The 18,085-nt window shown below is 39.0% G+C and overlaps 1 long non-coding RNA gene across 1 annotated transcript; it reads left to right on the top strand.

Annotated features, from left to right (window-relative positions):
* Positions 1–16,740: 16,740 nt before the first annotated feature.
* Positions 16,741–18,085, top strand: LOC129347310 (uncharacterized). Its single transcript, XR_008599342.1, has 2 exons — positions 16,741–17,750; positions 17,865–18,085. It is a non-coding gene; the product is annotated as an uncharacterized LOC129347310 (long non-coding RNA).

Consider the following 18,085-nt stretch of genomic DNA (forward strand, 5'->3'; position numbering starts at 1 on the left):
CTCGGCGCGCTGTGGACCGATGAGGGTACACAACTGCTCCTCCGGCCTTTATATACTCAGCCTCTGCAAATTTACATCTCAGTCAGCCTGAAAGTTCCACAAATGGACTTTTGACAGGAACAATCGCCACCTCCTTGCTCCCTGTACGGACACGCTCCGGCCCCGTGGGATCCCAGAATGTAAATGTGCGCTCTCAGCTGGGGGCGCCGCGCCGGTTATTTATTGCAGAGCATCTGGTTAAAATGTGCCCTCTTTCTCTCCCTCCGTGTTCCTCTTTGTGGCTCCGCTTGTCATTATTTGCAAATGTGGGATTTTACGCTGGTAGGACACGTGAACGCCACTTGTGATGCAAATTTATGGACTCATCAAAGGGAAAGTTGGAACCTTTTCTCTCCTTCTGTCCCGGTTTCCATTGCGCCATTTGTCCGGTTGAGTGCGGCAGGTTTAATTAGAAACACGCAGCAAACTGTGTAAGAGCATCTGATCATGAGTCCTGCTGGGTGAGCAGCCAGATAGGAGTTCTTCTATGGCTCAAGGATTTCACGCATGGAATTACAGCTGATTTGTGCCAAATGATGTAATTATTAAATCATTTCTGTGGATGGTGGAGAGACAGTTCATGTCTTCAGCCTGTTGAGCGAATATTATTGGAAAGTCTAATAACAGTGTTGAACACTAAACTTCATACTGAGTACTGTAATCACTTAAACACACCGTTCAAAAGTTTGGGGTCACCCAGGCAATTTCATGTTTTCCATGAAAACTCACACTTTTATTCATGTGCTAACATAATTGCACAAGGGTTTTCTAATCATCAATGAGCCTTTCAACACCATTAGCTAACACAATGTAGCATTAGAACACAGGAGTGATGGTTGCTGGAAATGTTCCTCTGTACCCCTATGGAGATATTCCATTAAAAATCAGCCATTTCCAGCTGGAATAATTGTTCACAATTTTCTGACATATTTTGGATCAAACAACAAACCAATGATTCCAGAAAATTATCAGTAGTGAAAATAATCATTGATTTGAGCACTACTTTGCACAAGCCAGCAAATGCTGCTAAAATCTGCATTAACGAGGAGAACTTTAGCTTCATAAAGAACTGAATATGACAGCTCTAAAGTCCAATAAAGTACAAGTACTCTATAGCTGTTTTGAACCCTTAGACCAGGGCTATTCAATTAAAAATTCACTGGGGCCGGATTTTCAGATTAAGAACATGAGCTGGGCCGGATGTTTTTAGCAGACACTGAGCAAAGTTAACCATTTAAAATAAACACAAACAGATAACAAAGACACTGGATGTTTATAAACGTATTGCCACATCCAAAAGGACATAAACATAATAGAAGAGCAGTACTTAAACTAAACCTGTGCTGAAATACTGCTTCTTTAAATTTTACATTTCAAACACAACTTCAACACGTTTTGATAGGTAAATATAAGCACAGGTTAAGGTGCATATGAACATAAAAACTAAGTGCCGATTAGAAACACCATCTTTTGTTTTGGTTACATCTGAAAGTACATTAAAAAGTAACTTGGTTAACGGTAACTTTTCAGAACTTGAGACATTTTTCTTCTTTTGAAATAACAAAAAACAGAGTTTGTCCCTGTCCATATTTGGTCTCATCTGAGACAGTCACATCTTCAGTGCATATAATCAAAAAAAAATAAACAGTAGGCACAGTGATAGTTTCTATCCCTTTGAAACGAAATAAAGCTGACATCAAAGTGCATAATAAAGTGATACTAAGTGAAATAACTGTCAAAACAAAATGTCTTTCCTAAATATTAAACTTCTAATAAGTGAACAGAAAATAGTCACATAAATACATAAAACTACCTTTAGTGTCTGCTACAGCACGCTGCTTTGTTGCACTTACCATGTCTCGAAGACATCTGTGGCGAGAATGTTTGACGTGTCAGACCTGTTTGATAGCAGATGCCACACTCATCTTAACTTTATCGTCCGTTAAAACTCAGTGCACGCAGGATTAAACCGACGGTTTTCCTCGCCGATTTGTCGTTTCAGGATAGAAAAAGACATGCTGCTATTTTCGCCTGTATAGAACTGCTAATGTTAACTTTTCAAACGCGTCTCCTCAACACAATGCATTGTGGGTTAGTTGCTAGGTTACGGCAAGTGTTGCATTCAATGTTCGCAATAATGTTGGAATTTTTGTAAGAACTTGTCGTCTCGAGGGTTGCTTTCGGGACGCATGTGGCCCGCGGGCCGCTAGTTGAATAGGGCTGCTTTAGATGGTTGGAAAGAGGTCATTGGGGGGTGGGCCAGTTGTGAGGGGCCCGCGGGCCGGATGTGGCCCGCGGGCCGCCAATTGAATAGGCCCGCCTTAGACGCTCCAGTGATTGGACCTTACACTCTTCCATTAGTGGGTCAAAAATGACCTGTATAAGAATCAATGTGTTTTTATACCATTTTTGCCATTTTGGATAAGAATAATCATTTGTATTATTGTTTGTATATTTTTGTCCACACAAGAATGATTTCATGTTTGAAATATATTTATTTTTCACTTTCTAACAAATTTTGAACATTTTGATGATTGAAAAAGGAGAATATTACACAGAACAGCAATAGAAGAACGTCACCATCCATTTTGTTGACATTTTTCCACTGTTTTCCTCCAGCTGTTGCTACTCTCCGTCCCTCTAAGTTTGTGCATCACCTCTTGTATGATATTATCAGTGATAAAGAGCTTGGAGTAGGTAACTTAAAAATTTAAATGGAATGATGTCAAAAACATGTATTTTGAGCAACCACTTTAAAATGAAATGACAAAAAATTTTCATTCCAAAGATAATGCAAGAAAAGGACCTCACCGGGTCATTTTTTGACACATTTATACATCTAAGGGTTAAGAATGTGAGTTACTCTCTAGATGGCCTCCATGTTGTGATCTACCTCCAACAGCTTCTTTAACTTTACAATTCTGGTAATAGTCCTGTCTTTAAAGCCACATTACTATTTCCTAATAATACCCACAGCAGCCACTCCTCACAGCATAGAGGGGGTGAGAGGTCGGGAGGTGGAGGTAAGTCATGGAGGTGGCAGCTGCTACATGCTCGCAGCTACAGACACCTACAGAGCGACTGGTATTGAAAGAACAGTAGAGGCCGGCCCATCAGGACAATTAGCAGATGTCATCGGTGGGCCTGACCCTCGCTGACCCTGGGCTTTGTATGGCAGCACCAGGGGGAAATAGATGGAGTCAGACGGGAAACTGGTGGAGGAGAAGAAGAAATGATGAACAGAAAACATACACAGTGCAGAGTATGAGCATCTGGACACATATAACTCTTATATTCCCCAGGGCTGCTCATGTCTGAATGTGTGGTCGGAGATGAGCTCTGCAAATTTTTCCTGACAAAAACACAATTAAGGTTTCATCCCTCAGATGCATAAGTGGATCAAAAATGACCCACTTTTCTTGCAATATGTTTGTAATGAAAAGTTTTTATCATTTCATACTCCAGCTATTCCTCAAAAAACATGCTTTTGATATCATTTAATTGAAATGTTTAAGTTCCCTTTTATAGTTTTAAAGAAAATATAATATTTGTGTTACTATCCCAAACTCTTTATCACTGATAATATCATGCAAATGATGATGAAGTACATAAACTTGGAGGGACGGAGAGCAGCAACAGCTGAAGGAAAAGAGTAGAAAAATGTCAACAAAATGGATGTTGACATCCTTCTTTTGCTGTTCTATGTAATATTCTTCTTTTTCAATCATCAAAATGTCCAAAATCTGTTATAAGGTAAAAAGATAAGCATATTTCAAATATGAAATCATTCTTGCGTGAACAGAAATATAATACAAACAGTAATTGAAATGATTGTTCTTAATCAAAATGACAAAAATGGCATAAAACACAGAGATTTTTATACAGATCATTTTTGAGCCACTTTTGGAAGAGTATAAGGTCCAAATCACTTGTGAATCTACGAGTTAATGAAGTTATGCGACAGGTTTTATATATTCAGCTCCATTGCATTTCCAGACATCGCCCATGTACCTCTATAAATAGAACAGTGCCCAACACTTCCACTGACAGAATTTAAAGGTGATTTTATTTCTCTGACTGGTCTGACCAACTGCAGCTCTGTATTTTCCACAGAAATCTCTCATGCAGACCAGATTGGAAGTATTTGCACAGTGTTTTTTTTAGGCTCCATGCTGTATCACATTCAATTTAAAATATTAATGTGGGTGGTACATTAAAGTGCCAAGTCTCAGTTTTTTACACTGCAAAAAAATCTATAAAACAGTGGTGAATGTCTGACAGTAAGGGTGCCAGAAAAACATACATTAAAAAAACAGTGGAAACCTGTAACATTACACAGAATGCATAATATTGGGTTATACTTTCACTTTTGCAAAGTTTAACACCAGCATCTTGATTATAGTCCCTGAAAGAAGCACACACAAGCAGCTGCAGACACCAAAGTTGCACAGTTGGTGTTATTATATCCCTTTTTCTAGTCCAAATCAAATCCAATCAAAATCAAAATATACTTTTTTAATCCCGAAGGAAATTGAGCAGCAGCACATCACACTACAAATATACAATAAGGCACAGTGAGGTATAAAAACAATATAAAATATGATATAAAGATAGAATGGTCTGCTAAATAAGTCCAAGTCCACCATCCCTACCGGGACGAGTTGAAGAGCCTGATGGCTCTGGGGCAAAGACTTCTTGAGTCGGTCTGTGGAGCATTTCAGCGACCGTAGCCTGCCACTGAACATGCTCCTCTGTCCGTCCAAAGTGCCGTTTAGGGGATGGTTACGGTTATCTATCATGGACAGCAGCTTGTTCAGAGGACGTCATTCAGCTACCATGACCACAGAGTCCTGCTCCCTCCAAACAATTTTGCTAGCCTTGTTGACCAGCTTGTCAAGTCTGTTTCTGTCCCTGGCCTTCGTATTCCCACTTCAAGGTGCATACAGACTTCTGCTGAGCCCCTGTAGTGTGGTCACTACATTGACACCACTTCTGGGTTGCATGTGGAGTCTCCGATACTTGGAAATTATGATACTGGCCTTATACTTTCCACATCTGTGAGCATCCACATGATGGAAATGTTGTCATTTCCCCAAGTCCACAAGCGTGGACCTTTTCCCGGATGTTCATGTGTAACCTAAATTTGTTTCCAAGCGACAATGGGGGAATGATGAACTTTACATCACACCATCACGTACTCATAGACACAGAAATGTATCATGCTCAAATCTCCATATAAATGGGAACTATCACTGAGCTTGATAAATTTAGCAGCAAGACTGCCAGAAAAAAAAAATGGTGGAATAAGAAAATATCAGCAGCAAATAAATCAGTTAAAAATAATTCCATCTTTCGCCGATTTGAAAAAAATACATTAAGATTTGCAAAAATATTGATTTTTCAGTTTACAGTTTGAGTTTGAGTGATTTGTTTACAGTTTTGGCTGTTTTTTTTCACAGTCAACAAGTAAATGGATACTTTTTCTCTTGGGTTTAACTAGATACTACCTGTAATTAAAAAAACAAACTCAGAAAATCTGTCAAATAACAGTTTTAAATGTAATTAATATGCTCATTTTTGTTGAAAATAATGGCATATATCTATAAAATAATCATATTTTTGTAGGTTTATATAAACCATGCAATAGTCAATCACTGTAAAAGAACATATGACCATTTGTAAAAATGGACAACAAAAACAATGATATTACTAAAAAATGGAGAACAGGTTTCAAAGTTTCACGAGGTCAGAAATAATCATCTGATAACTTCTTTACTGTTCCGACTTCACAGATGTGTATCCATTGTAAAGAGGAAAGGGGTGGAGAAAACACAACTATTCTCTGCCTAACAATGGCTTTAAAGACCTTTACTGCAGCACCCAGGAGTGCTTTTAACATTCCTTTGCTCTTTTGTGAGACGTCTGCTGGCACACTTCCTTTTTGTGCTTGACACGTTTTTACTGGTGAACCAAATAACTTTCATAAAGTTTGTGGGGTGGTCTCACGTCATCACAAAGCTTCTTTACTCTGTGAGCACTAAATGGAGACATGAAGAAGAAAGGAAGACATTTGCATGTCAGCAGCTGCAGGGATATGTCAGGACGTATCTTTAAATTCACTCACTGGATTGTTTGCTTTGTCATTTATTTACATTTAGTTAACTTTTAATACAAATTAGAGCAGTGGTTCCCAGCCTGTTTTATATGGAGTCACAGGAGTGCCACAATAAAATATAAATAAAAAAAATAAGGAAATAAATGTGTACATATAAAGAGAAATGAATAAATAAATAAATAAATAAATGTGGAAATATAAATGTAAATAAATAAATAAATGTGGAAATATAAATGTAAATAAATAAGGAAATAAATGTGGAAATATAAAGAGAAATAAAGAAATATAAAGAGAAATAAATAAATGTGGAAATATAAAGAGAAATAAATAAAAAAATAAAAAAATAAAAAGGAAAATGTTGTCTTGGCTTTTCCCTTTTTTTTTTTTCCCATTTTGTCATTGTCTTTTCCGTTTTGCATTTGCCTTTCCTTTTGGCACTCCTCAGTCCACCAAGTAAAAACAAAGACAAAAGACTGCTTTCTTGGTGGACTGAGCTGTCAATCAAATGGCTCTGGGCGGGGCTTTCTGTCCAGGGTGGGTAGTCCTGATCACAGGATTCCTGCCTGACGGCAGCTCCTAGCACAGCTGAAGTCAAGTGATGTCCCCGTGGCGCTTCGGCTAATTCTTCCTGAATTAAAGCTAACGTAGCATTAAGCTAACGATGTTTGTGTTGTGTTTCATGTAAACAGCTGGTGTGTTGTGTCAGTGTAATGTGGTACATTCAGTTAATAAAACTGTCAATGGAGACGCTGGTTCACATTAATGTAACGTTTAGAAAACATAAATGTGATTAAAACAGTGAGGTTAAGGTTCTGTGTTGTCAGTAGTCCTGAATATCTGCCAAGTCTCCGAAGTTAAACTGGAGAAAACAGTAAATCTACTGTCTAGTCGTTAACATTGTTTAATGACTGATTCACATGTTGTAGTACGTATTCCTGCAGTGTAGATTGGAAAAATAAACTCCCAGAATATGATCAAAGTAATGATGAACACTACAGTTATTACGTTTAAATTACAGCACAGATAAGCTGGATAATCATGTCGGCGGTAATGACACCCGGTTACGCCAATCGGAGGTCACCAAAATTAGTGTGGCATCGGTGTGTAACTTTGCCAAAACCATGTCGGACTCCGTAGTTTTCTCTGGACCCCTGCCTGATCTGACCAGCGACGATATGTTTAGCCGTATGGCATTGTTTCGCCGCTGGGTGTCTACGTGGTGTACTGCAAACGACGTTGGCTTTATAGACAATTGGAGCTCTTTCTGGGGAAAACCTGGTCTGATTAGGAGAGACGGCATCCATCCCATTTTGGCTGGTGCAACTCTCATATCTAGAAATATGGCTGATTTTATTAGAACTCCTAAAGCATGACAACCCAGAGTTCAGACCAGGATGCAGAGTTGTAGTCTTCCACACCTCTCTGCAGTTTCCTCTCAGCTGTCACCCTCCAGTAATTCAGTTAGCTTTATTGAGACTGTCTGTCCCCCGACCACCAAAATTCAATAAATTAAACAATTCAAAAATAAACAAAAGACATAGTAACCATAAAAATCTAATTAAAATTAATACCACTACTTCAACTGAGCGAAGAAACAGGACAATTAAATGTGGTCTGTTAAATATTAGATCTCTCTCGTCTAAATCTCTGTTAGTAAATGATTTGATAACTGATAACCAGATTGATTTGTTCTGTTTGACTGAAACCTGGTTGCAGCAGGAAGAATATGTTAGTCTAAATGAATCAACTCCTACTAGTCATACTAACTGTCATGTTCCTCGAATCACAGGCCGAGGAGGAGGAGTGGCAGCAATTTACCTCTCTAGCTTAAAAATGAACCAGAGACCTAAACCTAGTTACAGTTCATTTGAAAATCTTACTCTCAGTCTCTCTAATTCAGATTTAAAAGCTCAGAAACCAGTTTTATTTGTTGTTGTATATCGTCCTCCTGCTCCTTACTCTAAGTTTTTATCTCAATTCTCAGACTTTTTATCTGATTTAGTGCTCAGCTCAGATAAAGTCATTATTGTGGGTGACTTCAACATTCATGTTGATGTGGACAGTGACAGCCTTACGACTGTTTACTGTCGTGGAGGAGTGAAGAAACCAGCAATTCAAATTTAAGAAGCTAAAATCAGAGAAATTTGACTTTTTTCCTTTAATTACCAATTGGTTTACAGTCATGGAGGAGTAAAGAAACCAGCAAATATTCAAATTTAAGAAGCTGGAATCAGATAATTTTGATTTTATTTTGTCTTTAAAAGTTATTCCAACAATACAATCGATGTGTTTGATTAAGTGATTAATCATTGCATCTCTGTTCCTCTGGACTCACCTTGTTTTAGTTGAGTGGTCTCACATCTCATGCACTGCTCCTGGATCTAGTTCCCATCATCCTTTTCTTCTTAATGACTTTTTTCTCCTTGATGTTCCATCCTTGTTGAAATCGTTGGGGGCCAGGAAACAGCTATTAAAAAAAAAAACACGTAGATTGATTTTTCCATCAACTCTGACAGAACTACATTCTCTCAGTCAGTGATGTACAGTATACTATAAACTAAAACTATACTACAGCTCGCCAGTCCATCGCAGGGCCACAAACAATAGATATTCAATTTAATTTCATTCAAATAAAGCTGGAATAGATCAGCCAGACATCATCACAACAGATTCATTCAAATAAAATCTGGTCAGATCGCATCCAACATAAATCACATTTTGCAAACGAACTATATACAATAAAACCAGAAAAAATGATTCAAATAAAGTCAGAATAGATTGATCAGACATCACAACAGATTCATTCAAATAAAGTCTGATCAAATCACAATCCAACATAAATCACACTATACAAAGAGAAAATATATTCAAATAAAGTTGGAATAGATCGATCAGACATCATCACAACAGATTCATTCAAATAAAGTCTGACCAGATCACATCCAACATAAATCACATTCAGTTAAACTTAAAAAAAAGAAACTGCACTTAAACTATAATAAATAAGGGTTTAAGTGCGAGACCTCTTACTTGGAGGTTGGTCTGCTGGAGGCTCAGCACCTCTCTTACCTGTCTGGCAGCTGTGCTGAGAGGAGGGTGGAAAAAGGGAGAGACGAGAGAAGAGGGGAGCGAGGAGAGAAACCATGGAGGAGGAGGAGGAGGAGGGAGAGAGGAGGGGAGAAAGCATGGAGGAGGAGGAGGAGGAGGGAGAGAGGAGGGGAGAAAGCATGGTGGAGGAAGAGGAGGAGGAGGAGGGAGAGAGGAGGGGAGAAAGCATGGTGGAGGAAGAGGAGGAGGAGGAGGGAGAGAGGAGGGGAGAAAGCATGGGGGAGGAAGAGGAGGAGGAGGAGGGAGAGAGGAGGGGAGAAACCATGGTGGAGGAGGAGGGGGAGGAGAAGGGACAGAGGAGGGGAGAAAGCATGGTGGAGGAAGAGCGAGACCTCTTACTTGGAGGTTTGCCTGCTGGAGGCTCAGCACCTCTCTTACCTGTCTGGCAGCCGTGCTGAGAGGAGGGTGGAAAAAGGGAGAGACGAGAGAAGAGGGGAGCGAGGAGAGAAACCATGGAGGAGGAGGAGGAGGAGGAGGAGGAGGAGGGAGAGAGGAGGGGAGAAAGCATGGTGGAGGAGGAGGAGGAGGAGGAGGGAGAGAGGACGGGAGAAAGCATGGTGGAGGAAGAGGAGGAGGAGGAGGGAGAGAGGATGGGAGAAAGCATGATGGAGGAGGAGGAGGAGGAGGAGGGAGAGAGGATGGGAGAAAGCATGGTGGAGGAGGAGGAGGAGAGAGGAGAGAAGGGGGGAGCGAGGGGAGAAAGCGAGGAGGAGAGAGGAGAGAAGGGGGGAGCGAGGGGAGAAAGCATGGAGGAGGAGGAGGGAGAGAGGAGGGGAGAAAGCATGGAGGAGGAGGAGGAGGAGGAGGAGGGAGAGAGGAGGGGAGAAAGCATGGTGGAGGAGGAGGAGGAGGAGAGAGGAGAGAAGGGGGGAGCGAGGGGACAAAGCAAGGAGGAGAGAGGAGAGAAGGGGGGAGCGAGTGGGGAAAGCGAGGAGGAGGAGGAGCTAGAGGAAGAGGAGGAAGGAGAGACAGGGTGAGGATGGTGGGTAAACATGGTGGTGGGTGTATGTTTGTGTTTGTGTGTGTGTGTTTGTGTGTAACCAGTTGGAGGATCGGTGGTTGGGGGCTCCAATGGAGGTCCCAAGTCCTCTGAAAACAGAAACAAAGCAATATTTCAAAGTGCTGCTGTCTGACCTCAGAGACTTTCTGCTCCTCACATCGTTCACTTGGTTCCATCAAACTAAACTGGATCCAGGTGAACACAGTGGTGAAGCTGCTCAGACGCTGCTGCTGCTGCTGTCGTGTCAAAGATGGACACTGATTGTTTTCCTCAATGTTTAGAGCACAGCTTCACAACACTGATAGAACATAAGATCTAAATGAGCAGCCTCAGAGGAGAACATGTTGCTGCACATTACAGGACACCTTCAGTCCCTGGAGCTACAATACAATATAATAACTTTATTTATCCCCAAAGGGAAATTCAAGTGTCTGGAGTCTCATCAGTTTACTTTAGAATTAAATAGTCTAATTGCTGATGGTAAGATTTTCTAAATCTTTCTGTCCTGCAGCACAGGAATAGGAGCCGTTCACCACCGAGGTTTCGTTGCTCATTGAGGCAGATATGAAGTAGATGATCCATGTTTGTCAGAATGGCCTCCACCTTGCTCAGTGCACGTCTCTCCTCATCTTCCAATGAGTTCAATTTGATTCCGACCACAGAGCCAGCTTTTTAACCCTGGTGTTGTCCTGCCAGTCAAAATTGGCCCATTTTAGTTTGAAAATGTGGAAAAAATATATATTTTCACAGTGAAACTTCTAATGTCCACATTTTCAACATTTTTGGGAAATCTCTGAACAACAAGAATTTTCTTGCCAAATTTGGGGGATTTTTAAAAAAAATAAAACTTTTAAGGAATTATTGAAATTTTCTTCCTGAAGGTTTTGCAAATTTTCAGAAATTTGGGAAATTTTTTTGCTGAATTTTTGGATTTTTTTCAGACAAGGAAACAATATTTTTTGGTGCCTGTAAATGAGGACAACAGGAGGGTTAAACCAAGGCAGGCAGCAAAGTTCCATTTTACGCTGAGAGGACACTTTCTGGCTTTCAGGCTGTTTCTCACATTTCTGTACAAAGACCGTTCCAAAATGAAAACTGCACAATTTCAATCCTCACTTTGTGTGTCTTTAGTCAGCAGAGACTAGAAACACACTCAGAGCTCTGAAGCATCACAAACCAATGTTCTGCCTGTTTTACTTCATCCTCATATTGTGTCTAGGTCACCGCTTTAAACACAGAATTACAATTTAGAAATGATTACCATCTGTCAGCACTTAATATAAGTATATTTTTCCAAAATAAGGAGATATCTGTAAAATGCTAATAGAAATAAATAAATACAGTGAAAATAGTGTGATTTTGAGGTCAAATGTCATCAAAGAACAAATTACCATTCATACAAATACAGATCTTTGATGCGGACATTATTTACCAGTTGTGTAAAGTTTTTATCATTTACCATCATTGTGCCAGTTTATGCAATTACATTTAGAAATGCTGACTTTGTATGATATAATAACAGTACATTAAAAAAAAGCAACTGTTCAAACCCCTAATTTCTCACAGTGATTCCACCTCAACCAGTAAATACTAAATACACAGAACAGATTCAGATCCAGTCACATGCAGCAGTGATGCATCCACACAGTAATGTTAATAAAATCATTTCACTGGTGCCTCCACCATCAAACCACATCGTATTAAAATGAACTTTAAATGTGACCGTTTGAAAAGAGGGTGTGAGCACCTTCACTGATTTCTTCATCTTTCATGATACTACGTGTACTGTGTTTACAAGATGCTGCCACAGTCTCCATCACTGCTAGAAAATACTCATCCAGCCAACCAGCTGCAGCGCACAACACCGCATGACTCTACCAAGTCATGCGGAGCCAACAACGAAACTTCTCCAAAATAGGCACACAAACGTGCGAGCTTCTCTCCAGGTTAGAAACTGGAAATCATCCAGTCACTCTCACAGTTCGATAAGAAAACAGAGGAACAGCTTGACTCGGAGTGATCAACTAACAGCATATGGTTAAGGCTCCTAAATGATGACAAACGACAGATTCAACACAACAGCTGTTTGTCCGCTGACAGTCACACACTGACTTCAGGTCAGTTCACAACAACAAAAATCTAACGGAGTTTTTGAAGCAACATCTGAGCATCAGTTCACAAACAGGATCAGCTCTGAACTGAAAAGGACCCGATGCTCCGACATCTTCCATCAGATCAGCTCAGCTGCTTTGTTTACACCTGCATGTTCTGACGTCATGACGTTCCCCCGAACCCTTCTCCAAAGACTTCCATCATCTCCGTGGTTACCAAAAATATGCATCTCTGTTATTTTATGAAAAATGGCCCAGTCGCCATCTTTGTCTAAAACTTTTAACCTTAAAACATAGAAATTATTTAACATGTTTTAAACCTTAAAATACGTTAAAAATGATTGAACAACACAAGTAATCCTTTATAAAATACAGATGTTTGATGTGGACAGCATTCAGAGCTTTTGCCTGTTTTCTAACAGTTCCCTTGTAAATGAATCATATTACTGGTCTCAGCACAAACAAACCAAAGAACCACATCACATGAAATAAATTTTACATCAGAAAGTTAGAAAAGAGCTTCTGAAGACCTTCAGAGGGTCAGAACAGAGATCAGATTCTCAACATTTTATGAAAAAAAGTACAGTCGCCATTTTCCCCAAACTTTCAAAGTCAAATGTGGACAAAATGTACACTACTGTTCAAAAGTTTGGGCTCCATTAAATCACTTTAGCGCTTTGTTCACATATTTCAGGGTTTGTTTTTTGTACAGTAAAACTCACAAATAACAATTTAACACCAAGAAACCATCAGCATCACCCAAACTGTGTTTTACAAACAGGCCCTCCAAATTCTGTTACTTAACAGACTTTAAATTCAACAAATTATTCTCATTTTTGGACTGAAACGGCTTTCAAAGTGTCCACAGAGATCAGGATGAGTGAGACGCAGGAAAAGCATGAAATGAATTTTCTTACCTGAATGCAAACTGCAGGTGCTTCTCTTAAAACTGGTGCTTTCTCCGGCTGGTTCTGGTTCTTCTTCTTCTTTCTTCTGAGGTTGGTCTTCAGGAAGGTTGTTCTCAAAATGCTTTGCCGATCAGGTCAATTTGCAAAAGGTCCAGACAAAGTCCAAGTGCAAAAAGTGGCCGATCGAAGGTCTGTGGGCCTTTTATATGCGTTCGGAGCATTTCCATGGTTTTAAATAATGCACGCATGCGCCTGGGCCTGAGGAATTTTGATATGAAGTTCAATAAATGTTCTATTATGTCAACTTATTTGTTTCTAAACTTGACTTTCTCCATGTATACGCAGGAGTTTACCCACAGTTCACCTGCAATCACACATCTAAAACAGTCTAATCACCGCTTGTGCGTAAGGACGATTTGTCTTCATAAAATTGTGCTGACACTCTGATGGAGCTCAGGATTCATCCAGTGAAGCTTTAATACAAATAATTCCACCCTATAAAACTTCAATCTGTGCGTAACAGCTGACATGGTGTGTGCAAGTCAGAATGTTATTTATCGTCTGATCTCAGTCAAGTGACCGCTGCTGTGCCAAGTGCGTAAATGCGCTTAAAGACGCACTGATGGTTTCTGCTGCTGTGATGCTGCAGGTTTTTATTAAAATCAGAGAAAACAATGTGGCACACAGCAGCTGTGGGCAGCAAACAGGACCTCTGAAGGTGTTTTAATGTTTCTGCTGAATCCACAGTGACTTTCAGTGAAACCTTAACTACGTTTCTATTTCTAGCATTAATCCAACTGGTTCCACATCTGTCTGAGTCACACTATGAACTGGATTTTGACAGACATCTCAATATGTTATGAAGAAGATGCCACCGCTTGGATCTACCCCAACTGGGCCCCTGGGGTGACTGAGTGTGATGTTGAAAGAGCAAAAACAGTCCAGGAATCATCACTGATGATGTGTTCAGGTGCATCAACATGACAAGTGTAGCCGACAGCCAATGATAGGAGCGAGACGATAAACAACTAGAAAAGCACTCAGAGAGTGCAGTACTCCACCAAGGCTGCACAGTTGACATATCATTTCCGACGGATAAAATCTTTAATAAAAAAATGACCTTGCGCTGAGCACAGGCGTGTGTTATGCATGTGCATGTTATTTATGAATACTGAATTGCGTGTAAATCACTCTTATAAAGGTCTGTTGATCAGCTCAGCATTTTTGGCAAGCCTTTGTTTTGCTAGTATGAAAATAACCGTTCTCTCCACGCTTTTATTTTGAAGACGCATTTTTAATGTTGCGGGCTTTTATTTTGTCACCATTCCAGCAGCACAGGAAGTGTTTATCTAAGAAGCGGCTTCTTGACATGACGAAGATACAGAAAATTCTAGCAAAGGATGCGTCTAAACTTAGAAGCACCTAGCTGGGATGGGGACAAGCTCTTAGGTTGAAGAAATGAGTGAAGGACAGAAAGGTGAATTTGTGTTCAAAATAAGGCTGACGGCTGAACTTAACGTGTCTGGCTGGGGCTTGCTACATTGCGTGACCTAAATATGTAGCAGGTGGCAGGAATTGATGGGACTCAGAAACAGCCCACAGTTTAATCATTACTTCCTTGTCTGATTTCCAACTGATAAATCAGTCATTTTGTAGTAGGATCGCAATCATGTGATCATCAGCAGGAAACTGACACAGTGATCACATCATGGTTACAGCGACCTTGTGCCGGCAGCCATATCTAGCAATGGGAAATCCTTAACAAAGCCGCGGATCCAGACTACAAGCTGCATCACTGCCAAAATCTAATCACTTGGTCCTTGTGTCATTTCTGACCTTCACTGAACATTTCATCCAAATCCGTTAGTCCGTTGTTGAGTAATGTTTCACACAGACAGACAGACAAGACTCGTCAGACAACTCCCCATTCCTTGGCGGAGTAATAATTTTGACTCTTTTTTATTCTTTTTATTCTATTTTGTGTCTGTTGGCAAGATTTTTGCAGTGATTCAACAACTACCTCTGTAAAAACTAATGTGTCAAAAAAAAAATTTTTTTTTAAATAATTTGGAACCTGGCTTTTTTCACTGTTCTGATTTCTGTTCTGGAAATGAATGCAAATTAGTGCATATTTACCTAGAAAGTACCTCAGTTACACATTCAAACATAACATTACAGAACATTTTAATGCAAAAGAAAATGGCTGTCTTAGTGTCAGCAGTAAATAAGCATAAGTAACAAGTTTCTAAATTGTGGCTTCCAGTAAAAATGTAAGTCCACACAGGGTTTCTAACTCAATCTTGAGGCCTTGTCTTATGAAGGAAAATCAAGCTGTCATACCTTTAATATTTCTGCTGATATGCTTACTTGGTGAATATTGGTTAAAAAAAAAAACTAATCTGTACTTAACCCATTTATCACCAAGTTTATACCATAATCAGGTGACATGCAACAATCCTGTGATGTAGATGGTGTGATTTTATTATCACTGCTGTCGTTTATGTCTTATGTCAAGCACTTTGTTTTAGTTAGTTCTTGTGAAGTGTTAAATAAATAACCCTAACATATATCATATGCACAGAAGTTAGACAAGAAAACCTGTTTAACAGGAAGACTACATCTCCCACAATGCCTGGGAGTGTCTGGGAGCCTCCACTAAGCCACGTTTCACCCTGATAACCTGACCCACATGTACAAAGAACGAGACAATGGATGGAAACCAATCAGTCTGTTTGTTTCTGCTGCCACTGAAGCATGCCAAGAATGGGTTCAATGGAAAGAATACTGTCATTCATGAGGAGGAGAAGTCAGCATGACAGACACATGCTGGAGGAAATGGAGGCTCAGGATGATGGGTTTCTGACTTCCAAGACTCCAAAATGATATTTGAGCTCTGGAACACCCCCCAGCAAAAGCATTTGAATCGAAATGATAGCTGACTGTAGATTTAGAAAATTATCTGGTCATATAATACATTTTTCTGATGTTATGATTTGTATTGATATATATATATATATGAATGTTTAATGAGTTTGTCACATATACTATGGAGGACTAAAAGTGCCAAAATTAAATAAATAAATACATCATTAAATAATTAAATAAATATGTCATTAATTAATTAAAATTGGAATTAAATATTTCATTAATTAATTAAAATTGGAATTAAATATTTCATTAATTAATTAAAATTGGAATTAAATATTTCATTAATTAATTAAAATTGGAATTAAATACTTAAATGTGTTATTAAATAAATATATCATTAAATAATTAAATATGTCATTAATTAATTAAAATTGGTATTAAATATGTCATTAATTAATTAAAATTGGAATTAAATACATAAATGTGTTATTAAATATGTCATTAATTCATTAAAATACCAATTCATTTTAAGTAAAAAACATATTTCATTATTTCACTATTTAATTAATTATTTCATGGTCCTTGTGTTGTATGGAGGACTAAAAGTGCCAAAATTAAATAAATAAATACATCATTAAATAATTAATTAAATATGTCATTAATTAATTAAAATTGGAATTAAATATTTCATTAATTAATTAAAATTGGAATTAAATATGTCATTAATTAATTAAAATTGGAATTAAATACTTAAATGTGTTATTAAATAAATATATCATTAAATAATTAAATATGTCATTAATTAGTTAAAATTGGAATTAAATATGTCATTAATTAATTAAAATTGGAATTAAATACATAAATGTGTTATTAAATATGTCATTAATTTATTAAAATAACAATTATTTTAAGTAAAAAACATATTTCATTATTTCACGATTTAATTAATTATTTCATGGTCCTTGTGTTGCAGTGGATCATGAATTAATTTTATCTGTCAACCTCGCCCGTCAAAGTCGGTGGGCGGATCCTAACACCTGATTGGTTACCCTGCACATCAAGTCAAGGCAAATCGATTCCAGATAATGGATTGACGCAGAGCTTGTGAACACATTCCGATACACTGGGTGGCGCTATTCACCTCTACGTTGGTTTGGATACTCAATAAAACAAAACTTTATTAGCAACCGCTAAAGACTCGGTCCTCTTTCCCAAATGTTGATACATTCGGTGCAAGACAAATTTTCCTTTAGCATTTCCTTTAGCATCTACTCGGCGCGCCACGGCTCGTCTCGGTTTAGTTGTTTTTCCATTACATTGTGTACCACCTCATCGTGGGTTGAGTCGTCATAGCACGGTGGCCCGAAAGTCCCTTACCGTCATTTCTGTGCGACACAAACGCAATGCAACAATGTACATGGAGGCGATAGTACACCTGCTGCTCGGTCTGTGGCTTTCTGTCAGATTCAGAGTAATAGAAGAGTCGGAGAAAGCTGAGAGCGGCGAGTCGAAACACTCAAGAGACACACAGGAGAGTTTGGGAGGCGATACAGCAGTATCAAGCCGAAGACAAGAGGATATGAACGAGACGACATATGAGGGTAAGCTAATGCTAGTTCGCTAGCTATCGTGTATCAGTCCTGTGAACGACCCTGTAATGGCTGCAGTTTATCGCTATTAGGTATTAAAATATGTATGCTGTGTATGTGTTTCAGATGCTCTCTGATGAGACTTCATGGGATTTACCTGAAGCAGCAGCACATGAGCCTGCAGTGGCACAAGGTGTAGAGGAGGAGGGCAGAGATGTACAGGATGCACTGATGCACTACGTGTCATGCAAAGTTATTCTTCTTGTTATACTTCTGTTTTTCGGTCCCCGGACCGCTATTGTTTTCTTTAATGCAATTCTGACAATAAACTTTTGTAGATGTGTCTA

This window comes from Amphiprion ocellaris, chromosome 17, assembly GCF_022539595.1.
Source record: "Amphiprion ocellaris isolate individual 3 ecotype Okinawa chromosome 17, ASM2253959v1, whole genome shotgun sequence".
NCBI lineage: Eukaryota > Metazoa > Chordata > Actinopteri > Pomacentridae > Amphiprion > Amphiprion ocellaris.